Consider the following 9,864-nt stretch of genomic DNA (forward strand, 5'->3'; position numbering starts at 1 on the left):
TGAACTAGAATCTCTAAAGTGGGGCCCAGAATCAGTGTTTTAACAAGCTCTCCAGGTGACTGTTACGTACATTAAAGTTTGAGAATCATTGCTCTAGGTAGAGACAACTTTAATGCCAAAGACATCCACTGAGTTCTTGTTCTGTGTCAAGCAACAGAATAGTTGATACAGAAAAAGAAGTTCAAATTCAAAGTTTGAGTGAGCACATGACTTCAGCCTTCAGGATCCAACCTCCTGGGCCCCAGGTCAATCATTTAACTCTTTTCTCCCTTTATTACACTATTCCAGAAGAAATTAACCTATAAAGTTCATGGTCCAAAGCAACAAGTATATGATACAGTATGCTTCTTATTCCTGGAGTTCAGAGTGGATTTCTTCAAGTTTGAAACTAATAAACAGAGCAGTGCTTGGCGCATTGCCCATTAGAGAGACTGGAGCAGAGACCAATGCAGGAAAATCCTCAACCCTTTTCACCCTGTTAAACTCAGTTTATATTTTAAAACATGAAAGAAAGTGATCTCGAGATATGTGGATAAAGATATAAGCTGGATATACTAAGGAAAAGAGGCTTTGAGGATTGCTGAATTTCACTCAGCTGCTGGCGAGCCCTAAAAAGAATTAACCTAGAGGGAAAACAAATTTGGAATCCAGTTCTGGTTCTGCCTTGACTGTGTGAAATAAAAAAAAAAAAAAATCATTCTAGCTCAGGAATATGTATTAAGCATCCTTGATGAGCCAGGCACGAGGCTAGGCTCTGGGGATATAGTAAACAAAGCAGTCAATGTCTCCAACCTTAGGGAGGTCACAGCCAGTGAACTCTCAATGGGAGAAACATTGGATGTATCAAATATGGTCCCTTCCCCTGAGAAACTCAAAACTAGGTGATGAGGAAGACAAACAGATCTTACAATTGCAGGACGATGTGGTAAATATTAAAGTATGGAGATGGAAAGGTCACTCCCTCTGGGAGACAGAGGAAGGCTTTCTCAAGAAGGCAAGGAGTTGTGCAGATAGACCTTTGAGAGAGGCAGGACAGGAGGGACACTGGAGGAAGGAGGGGACAAGTTAGAAGCTATTTCAGAGGTCCTGTAAGGAGATGATGAGGGCACGAACAAACGACATGGTGGTAAGGATACAGAGGGGCAGGCAGGGTCAAGTGGGGTGAATTAAAGGTGGCTACACATTCCTTGCCAGCCCCCCCCCCCACCCTGCCAATGGCAGATGGGTCCTTTCTCCTCCTCTTGAATCTAGTTGGCCTCATGACTGTGTGGCCAATAGAAAGTATCTGAAATAAAGAATTTACTGGGTGGACTTAATATGAGAATGGAGATGACATTAGAAAGAATCAGAGAACTTCAAGATAGATCAGCAGAAATGACTCAATATGAATGAGAGACATTTTAAAAAATTAGCAGAGCAAGGTCTCTGAAAGAGAGAAAATGGGATAGAAAAAAATATTGGAGAATGATGGCTAAAAGCTCCCCAAATTTGGTGAAAAGCCTAAATTTACAAATTCAAAAAGCTCTGCAAACCCCAAACAGAATATATGTGAAGAAAACCATGCACATCATAGTCAAACTAATGAAAATCAGAAGAAAAATAAAATCTTGAAATTAGGAAGAAAAAAATGACATATTATATACAGAAAACGATGACTCAAAAGTTTCACAGGTTTAACAGAAACTGTAGAGTCCAGGACACAGTGGAATAACATCTTTAAAGTGCTGAAAGAAAACTCCTGAATTCTGTATTGGGTGAAAACGCCTCTCAAGAATGAAGTAAAAAGAGTGGATATATGTATATGTATAACTGATAAACTTTGCTGTATAGCAGAAACTAATGCAACATTGTAAATCAACTATACTCTAATAAAAATTTAAAATAAATAAAATAAAATGAGTCTTAGGTTTTGAAAAATAAAAAAGAGTGAAAGCAAGTTAAAGACTTCTTAAATAAAAGAAAACTAAGAGAATTCATTGCCAATAGACCAATACTTCAAGAAATGCTGAAGGAAGTTCTTCACGCTGGGGGAAAATAATACCAGAGGGAAACCCAGATTCTTTCAGGAACAAATGAAGAGCATTAGAAACAGTAAATATCTGGGTAAGTGTAGAAGTTTATTTTTCCTCTTAATTTAAAAAATACATATGCATATGGCTGTGTAGAGCAAAATTTCTTACATTGTCTCCTGCAACTTTTAATGTATATAGATTCTGTGGACATCACACCACAGCCTAAAGGATGCTGAGCGGTGGTAAATGGGTACATCCAGTAAAAGATTTCTGCATTTTACCTTAAGTGGTACAATATAAACTGACATAACCTGTGAAAAGCTAAGAATGTTTCATGTAATCCCCAGGGCAATCGCTTTAAAAAGGCAAGAAACATAGCTAAAACCAACAAGTAAATTAAAATGGAATTCTAAAATATCCTAAAAAAAATGTTTAAGGTAGGTGTGGCCGGCAGAATAGTCCCCAAAGATGCCCATGCTCTAATCTTTAGATCCTATGAATATATCATTACATGAAAAAAAAAGATTGCAGAAGTAGTTAAGGACATTAAAAAAAGGATATTAGCCCACTGAGCCCAATGTATCACATATCCTTAAAAGCAGAGAACTTTCTCCAGCTGAAATCAGAGAGATGGGGCAGAGGAGTCAGATTCACTGAGTCAAAGGGTGAGAGGGACAAGACCAGCCATTGCTGGAGGGGGACACATGGGAAGCCTGAGAAGGAAAGTGGGTGCCTCTGGGAGCAAAGACCAGCCCCCAACCCACAGACAGCAAGGAAATGCAAACCTCAGTCCTGCAACCCTTAAGTCTGTGGTCATTTGTTACAGCAACAATAGAAAGCCAATACAGAAGAGAGAAGAGAAGAATAAAAAATGGGAGAAATACAGAAGACAAAGTAATAAAATGGTATACACCTAATCCATACACATCCACAGTCACATTTAGTGGTACACTGGACTAAAGGGCAGAGATTATCAGAATGGGTTAGAAAAAGCAAGACCAACTATTTGCTATCTTTAAGAGATGTACTTTAAATATAAAGACACAGGCAAATTGAAAGTAAATTAATGGAGAAAGATATACCACACAGCCAGTAAGCGTTAGAAGGCTGGAGCGTCCGTAGTAGCATCAGATAAAACAGACTTCAAGACACAGAGTATTTACCACAGGGACATTTCATAATGATAAAAGGGTCAATTCATCAGGAAGATGGAATATTCATAAATGTGTATGCACTTAATAATAGAATCCCCAAACATATGAAGTACGAAAGGGAGAAACAGACAACTCCATAATCGCAGTTTCCCTTCAATCACAGATATTTGGGATTACTTATTATTTGTCTATAAATCAACTCAACTTTTAAAATGTAATTAAGCTATTTTAAGGGAAATTTTATAGCTAGCATAAATAGGAAACTGTCACTTACATAAGTTCTCACCATAAAAATAAAACAAACCATATTCTTATATCCCAGCATTCGTGCATGCCCACTCTGTGAGTCCCCGTTCTTTCATGCTGGGGCTACACCACCTAAAAGCATCATATTCACCTGACGCATCCCACATTCTGGGAAACACTGATGCAACCCAACTCTCTCATATGTGCAAGGGAGACTAACTGGTCTCGTGTCACAAAACAAGGGACTATCAGACACCCCATCTTCTGATCCTTTGCTAGAACCCAACAGAAAACCCAAAGGTCCAAAATCCTGAACCAACTCAGAGTTACATGTGTATATTATACATATTTAAAATTTTCTATATATTATGATGTTTTGACATCCTTAAAAGACTTTCTGACTTTTTAATGGGAGAAATTGCACCTTCTGGGGCTATCCAATTCTTAGATATTGCAAGGACTCAGGAGCACACCCTTGATGCAAACAAACCAATCTGGAGCCACACAGCCTCTATCTGGCCCATAAATTCCAGGAGGCAATATTGCCTTAATCATCCAAGGACCAGGTGCTGGGCAACTACACACCACCCCTATAGTGTAGAGCCCGCCAAAATTATTCAAAGTAGCTAGTCCCAAGCTGTTTACACTGTCTTGCCTTTCCCTTGGAAACCCCAATAAAAGGTCTGTCCTGAAATTTTCCCTCCTCCCAGCTTCCGCTTCCCGACCCAAACCAGGTAGCTCTCCTCCCTTGGTCCTGCTGTGCCTCTCGTTTCAGGAGAACCATGAATAACATGAAAGTTTTCTTTCAATGGCACTGGCATTCCCACGTCATCCATCAGTCATCTTTATAAATTAAAACCTGGACCCCGACCAGTGTGCCGAGAGCAATCAGCATCCAGGAATACTCAGAGCCACGTCTGTTTGTCCAACACGACTGATGTCATCAGCAGATTTACAGAAAACTGGGAGGGAGCGCTCCAATTCCAGTAATGGAATCTCAGGCAGGTGCCCCTACATCCCCCCACCTCACAGGAGCCTCACAAAGGATGCAGGTCCTCTGAAGCTGTTCAGCGGGCATGACTTGCTAATTCATCCCTCGGAGGGAAGCCACTATCCATCAGGTGGCCGGCCTGGCAGCACACTGGGTGAGGAATGAGATCTCGAAATCCATGTGTTATCAGGGAAAGGCTGCCATATTAGTGGAATACAAAATAGTTTATCTTGCCTAGGCTCCGCTCATTGCTGTAAATGAACTTCGTCCAATCTTGCCTCTGCTTCCAACAACAAAGAAGAAGTTAACTCTCTGCATTCCCTAATTGAGCATGGTGATTAATCCCTAATCGACCAGTGTGTTACATGGCACCCATTCAACATGAAGCTGGCCTGCAAGACCCCAGGTTCAAACCTTAAACAGATCTGGATTTGAGTCCTTGGGTATTTGCTAATTGATTGATTTTAGGAAGTTAGTTAAATCTCTAAATAATTTTTTAATCTGTAAAACTGAGGAAATATTATTTACCTCATTCTAAGTGAGCAAATTATAATAAAAATTAATAGCATTCACGGCATGCCATCTGCCAGGTATTGCGTAAAGCCCTTTACGTGCCCTGGAGCAGGTGTGCAGACTGTAAAGAAGAGCTGTGTGCACGTCTAGCTGCTCAGTGTACAGAGTACCACCCACTCCACGGTTGAGAGTTGAAGGCAGAGCTCAAGCACATACATGTTTGGGCAACTCTGCCACTGAATTTTAACTATTGTAGCAGAGCAAAATTTGCCGCCCCAAAACGTGCCTCTTTGGCATGCGAATTGCTTCGAGCTAAAGCAATCAAGGCCCAAAGATTCGGGAAGAACCTTTGACCTTCCTCCTAACTGCCTAAAAGGATTTAGATAGAGGACCTGTTCCAGAAAGAACTATCACAACAGATAATTATGAACTCGGTGTATGGCAGTATATGAACTCGGTGTAGTAGACAGGGAGGAACCTAGCAAGGCTGGTTTAATCAAAGTCCTCGCTCTGTCTGTAGGTGGCCCAGCAAACATTTGCTCGTTTGCATCTTCCTGTAAATTGCCTTCCTCTCTTTTGAAGCCCCAAACCCCTATCCTCTTCTCCTCTCAGATAACATATAAGCCTCAACTGCCTCACTAGTCCTTGGGTCCTTTATTCTTATGGAGCCCCCGTACATAAGCAATTAAATCTGGTTTTCTGTTGTTAATGTGTCTCATGTCAATTTAATTCTTAGACCAGCCCGAAGAACCTAGAAAGAGCAGAGGAGAATTTTTCCTTCCCCAACACTAGCACATATGTAAATGTTCCCAGTCCTCCCTCTATCCCTCCTCACACGCATGTGCGCACACACACACACACACTTCAGTTCAATCTGTTGACTTTCCCCAGGGAAGTAGACTTTGGTGAATATATACCTCTTATAACCTCAGTCCCAACTATAAGCAAACTGAAAATCCTTTCTAATTCACAAAAGAAGGAGGTTCTCAATTATGCTGATCCTGGACCTTGACCACAGAGGTATCGAAGAAAAAAAGAGCTTTGGCAAGAACAAGGCAGCAATGGTTTGAGAAGGCAGTGGACTTGGAGTTAGAATTTGGATCCTGGCTCTGCTGCTTATTAGCTGCGTGAGCTTGGACACATTCTTCACCTTTCTGAGCCTCTTCTGTGCAACATGAAACATTGGATGCTACATTTTTTGGATGCTACATTTCTAGAACACTGCAAAGCACCAACCACTCACATTTCAAAGCATCCATGGAGAAGCTGTGTGATTCAGGGAATGGGGGCTGCACAGGCCTGGTTCAGCTTCTTGTCTGTGTGAACTTGAGCAGGTCTTCTAACCTCACTTAGCCTCAGTGTGCTTATTTGTAGAAAGGTGGTTATAATTCCTAGCCTGGCAATTCCTAGCCTGGCTGGGCTTTTGTAAGGATTATCGGGAGTATGCATAGTGCTCCACAGGTCTTCTCCCCCTCCTCCTCCTCCTCCTTCCTCCTCCTCCTCCTCCTCCTTCTCCTCCCAAAGAAAAGATCTATCCTCAGTGACAACATCAAATTTCTCCCACTCTGTGACTTGGGTCAAGTTCACCATGAAAACAACTGTGCCAGTCGGAACATTCCTCCAGAAGGCTTTTCATTACTTTTCTCTTTGGAGAAGAGAAAACAGGGAATCAAGAGTAGGCGTCTCTCAGAAGATGAAAGCAACTCGCTTCATATTCTGAGCTGCTGAGCCGATGCTCCACCGGAACCAGTGATGTCTTAATCTCTGTTCTGATGGCATGACGTGGCTCTGGTTCTCCATCTCAAATGGCAGGTTACTCAGCAAGACAGAGGGAGAGCAGCAGGATGTGACAGTGGATTCTGCTATGTACCCACAGACACTTGTAAGACATTTAAAAAGTTGTACCCACATTTCCTACTCCTACAGCAAAACCTGTGAAGTAATGCTGACATTGGTTTGAGAAGCATATGGAATCTCACTTCTTTTTTCAACACAAGCCCCTCCCGCTGGTCATGCCGTGCACAGCGTAAACTGACCTCTCTGGTTGTAAGAAGAGTGAGATAAGAGGAGACTAAGACTATGAACAGGTTTAAATACAAAGGTTTATAAGAGACTACTACAAACAACTCTATGCCAATAAAATGGACAACCACGAAGAAATGGACAAATTCTTGGAAAGGTACAATTTTCCAAGACTCAACCAGGAAGAATTAGAAAATATAAACAGACCTATCACAAGTAATGAAATTGAAATTGTAATTAAAAATCTTCCAACAAACAAAAAAGTCCAGGACCAGATGGCTTCACAGGTGAATTCTATCAAACATTTTGACAAGAGCTAACACCCATCCTTCTCAAACTCTTCCAAAATATTGCAGAGGAAGGAACACTCCCAAATTCATTCTATGAGACCACCATCACCCTGATACCAAAACCAGACAAAGATATCACGAAAAAAGAAAATTACAGACCAATATCACTGATGAACATAGATGCAAAAATCCTGAACAAAATACTAGCAAACAGAATCCAACAACATATTAAAAGGATCATAAACCATGATCAAGTGGGGTTTATCCCAGGGATGCAAGGATTCTTCAATATATGCAAATCAATCAATGTGATAAACCATATCAACAAATTAAGGAATAAAAACCATATGATCATCTCAATAGATGCAGAAAAAGCTTTTGACAAAATTCAACACCCATTTATGATAAAAACTCTCCAGAAAATGGGCATAGAGGGAACCTACCTCAACATAATAAAAGGCCATATATGACAAACCCACAGCAAACATCATACTCAATGGTGAAAAACTGAAAGCATTTCCACTAAGATCAGGAACAAGACAAGGATGTCCACTCTCACCACTCTCATTCGACTATAACAGGTTTTAGTTTATCTGCTTGGAGGAACACCAGTTCTGCAGTCCGATGAAAAGAATCCGAGCTTCTGTTCCGGTGACTTACTAGCAATGACACAAGAGGGCTGCCTTGGTTCTCCCATCTATGAAATGAGAGGAACAATAAGGACAGACGACACGGTTATTCTGAAAGCCAAATTAGATCGAATTCCTTGGGCCACTCTCCCTCTCACTCACTGTTCCCTAACCACAATAGACCTCGACAGTTTCCACACCGTGATCAGCTTTTTCTGGCCTCAGCGTCTTTGCACTTGCTGTTCCTTCATCCTGGAATGCTTTTCCCCTGACTCTTCCCATCTTTAGTGGCTCCTTTTCATCTTTCGGATTTCAACTTAAGTGTCACCTGCACTGAGCCATCTTCCTTTTCTAGAGAAGGGTCTTTGTCCATTAGTCTTTACCATGGCTCTCTGCTTTTATTTCTTCCTCCATAGCACTTTTTAAAATCTATCATTAGTTTTTTCTCCTGTATATCGGTGTCTGAAGCTGGGGTCTTTTCATACTGTATCCTCATCATCTGGTGCAGTACCAGCCATCTAAGCAGTCAATAAATAGTCACTGAATGAATGAATGTATTCAAACACACTTGGGAACTATAAAGTTCTGTATACATAGAGACATTTGATATACATATATGTATGTATACGAATACACACACACACACACACACACACACACACACACACACACACACAGTGAAATCTGATGATATTGATGTTAGTATCCTTATTAATGCCCAAATTGTTCCATCTCTGGCCATTGGGGACTTCGGGTTGGCTTCTGGGTTCTTTTGACCTTCAGTCTTTCTAACTGCTTTGGTCTCTGCTCTGAAATGATGCTCTAGGAAGGATCAGTCCCCACACCTTGAAAGAGCTACTTTCCCAGTGGTTTCTCTCAATGCAAAATAGTATTTGAAGCCAAAATCTGATTCTAGAGGCGCTTATTGTTACGAGGTTGACAAGTATTCCAGAGTATACATATTTTAAGTTAAAATACATCATAAGTTCATCCTGATACTTTTTATTCAAGTTCAGGATTCAATCTCACAGATCTCTTCTTTCTCTTATGACAAAAGGCTCATTCTCCACGCCATCAACATAATTACTAATTTTCTTTATCCCACACTATACGCATACAAGTCTCAGAAAAACAATATTATTATTACTATCCCTGAAAATACTGAAAACAAGATTTTTTGCTATTCCTTTTGTCCTTAGGATGCATTATTCCATGTCGTATATACAAAGTTCTGTTTTAAAGTCATTTGGAATAGTTCTTTTCTGTGTGGTTATTGCAAAAATTAGATTTACTTGTTTTACTTTACTTTTAGTACTTAGGAATTGCTTTTTATTTCATTTCTCATAATTAGATAAATATTTAAATATTTCTAAAATCAAATCTATAAAAATAGTATACATTCAAAGAAGTCTAGCTTCTACTCCACTGTATCCTATTTCTTCCTTCTTTCATAGGCAGCCACTATATTATACATACATATACGAGGTGTGTGTGTGTGTGTGTGTGTGTAGATAGATAGATAGATAGGTAGGCAGGCAAAGACTCTTTCACTATGTAATTCTCTTATTTTTTCAGTACCATTATTCAGTGTATATTTTCATATGTAGGATGATTTATCTTTATATTTTGAGGGTTATTGTTAAATAATATGCCTCTTTATAGGTTGAACTGTATCCCCCACCACACCCCCAGAATCCATATGTTTAGTCCTAACCCCTCTTACCTCAGAATGTGACCGTATTTGGAGACAGAGTTTTTACAGAGGAAATCAAGTTTAAAGTGAGGTCATTAGGGTGGCCCTAATCCAATATGGCTGCTGTCCTTATGAAAAGAGGGAGTTTGGAAACAGACACACACAGGGAGAACACCGTGTGAAGATGAAGGAAGAGACAGCTCAGGGTGATGCTTCCACAAGCCAAGGAGCACCAGGATTTCCCTGATAGGCTTATTCTTTTTTTTTTTTTTTTTAATTATTAGCACCTTTTAATTATTTATTTATTTATTTAG

At 40.2% G+C, this 9,864-nt stretch overlaps 1 protein-coding gene and 1 long non-coding RNA gene across 2 annotated transcripts in view; one reads left to right on the forward strand and one right to left on the reverse strand.

Moving 5' to 3' along the window:
* GRIN2A (glutamate ionotropic receptor NMDA type subunit 2A) overlaps positions 1 to 9,864 on the reverse strand; it is a 387,714-nt gene that overhangs the window by 206,431 nt on the left and 171,419 nt on the right. The gene's annotated exons all lie outside the window — the stretch shown is intronic.
* The window catches only part of LOC309613666, a 28,713-nt gene continuing 27,400 nt past the window's right edge, over positions 8,552 to 9,864 (forward strand). The window contains exon 1 of the long non-coding RNA XR_014235841.1: positions 8,552 to 9,800. This is a non-coding gene — a long non-coding RNA (uncharacterized lncRNA). The remainder of the gene's footprint in view (positions 9,801 to 9,864) is intronic.

The sequence above is a fragment of the Balaenoptera borealis genome (assembly GCF_965194805.1).
Source record: "Balaenoptera borealis genome assembly, chromosome: 16".
NCBI lineage: Eukaryota > Metazoa > Chordata > Mammalia > Artiodactyla > Balaenopteridae > Balaenoptera > Balaenoptera borealis.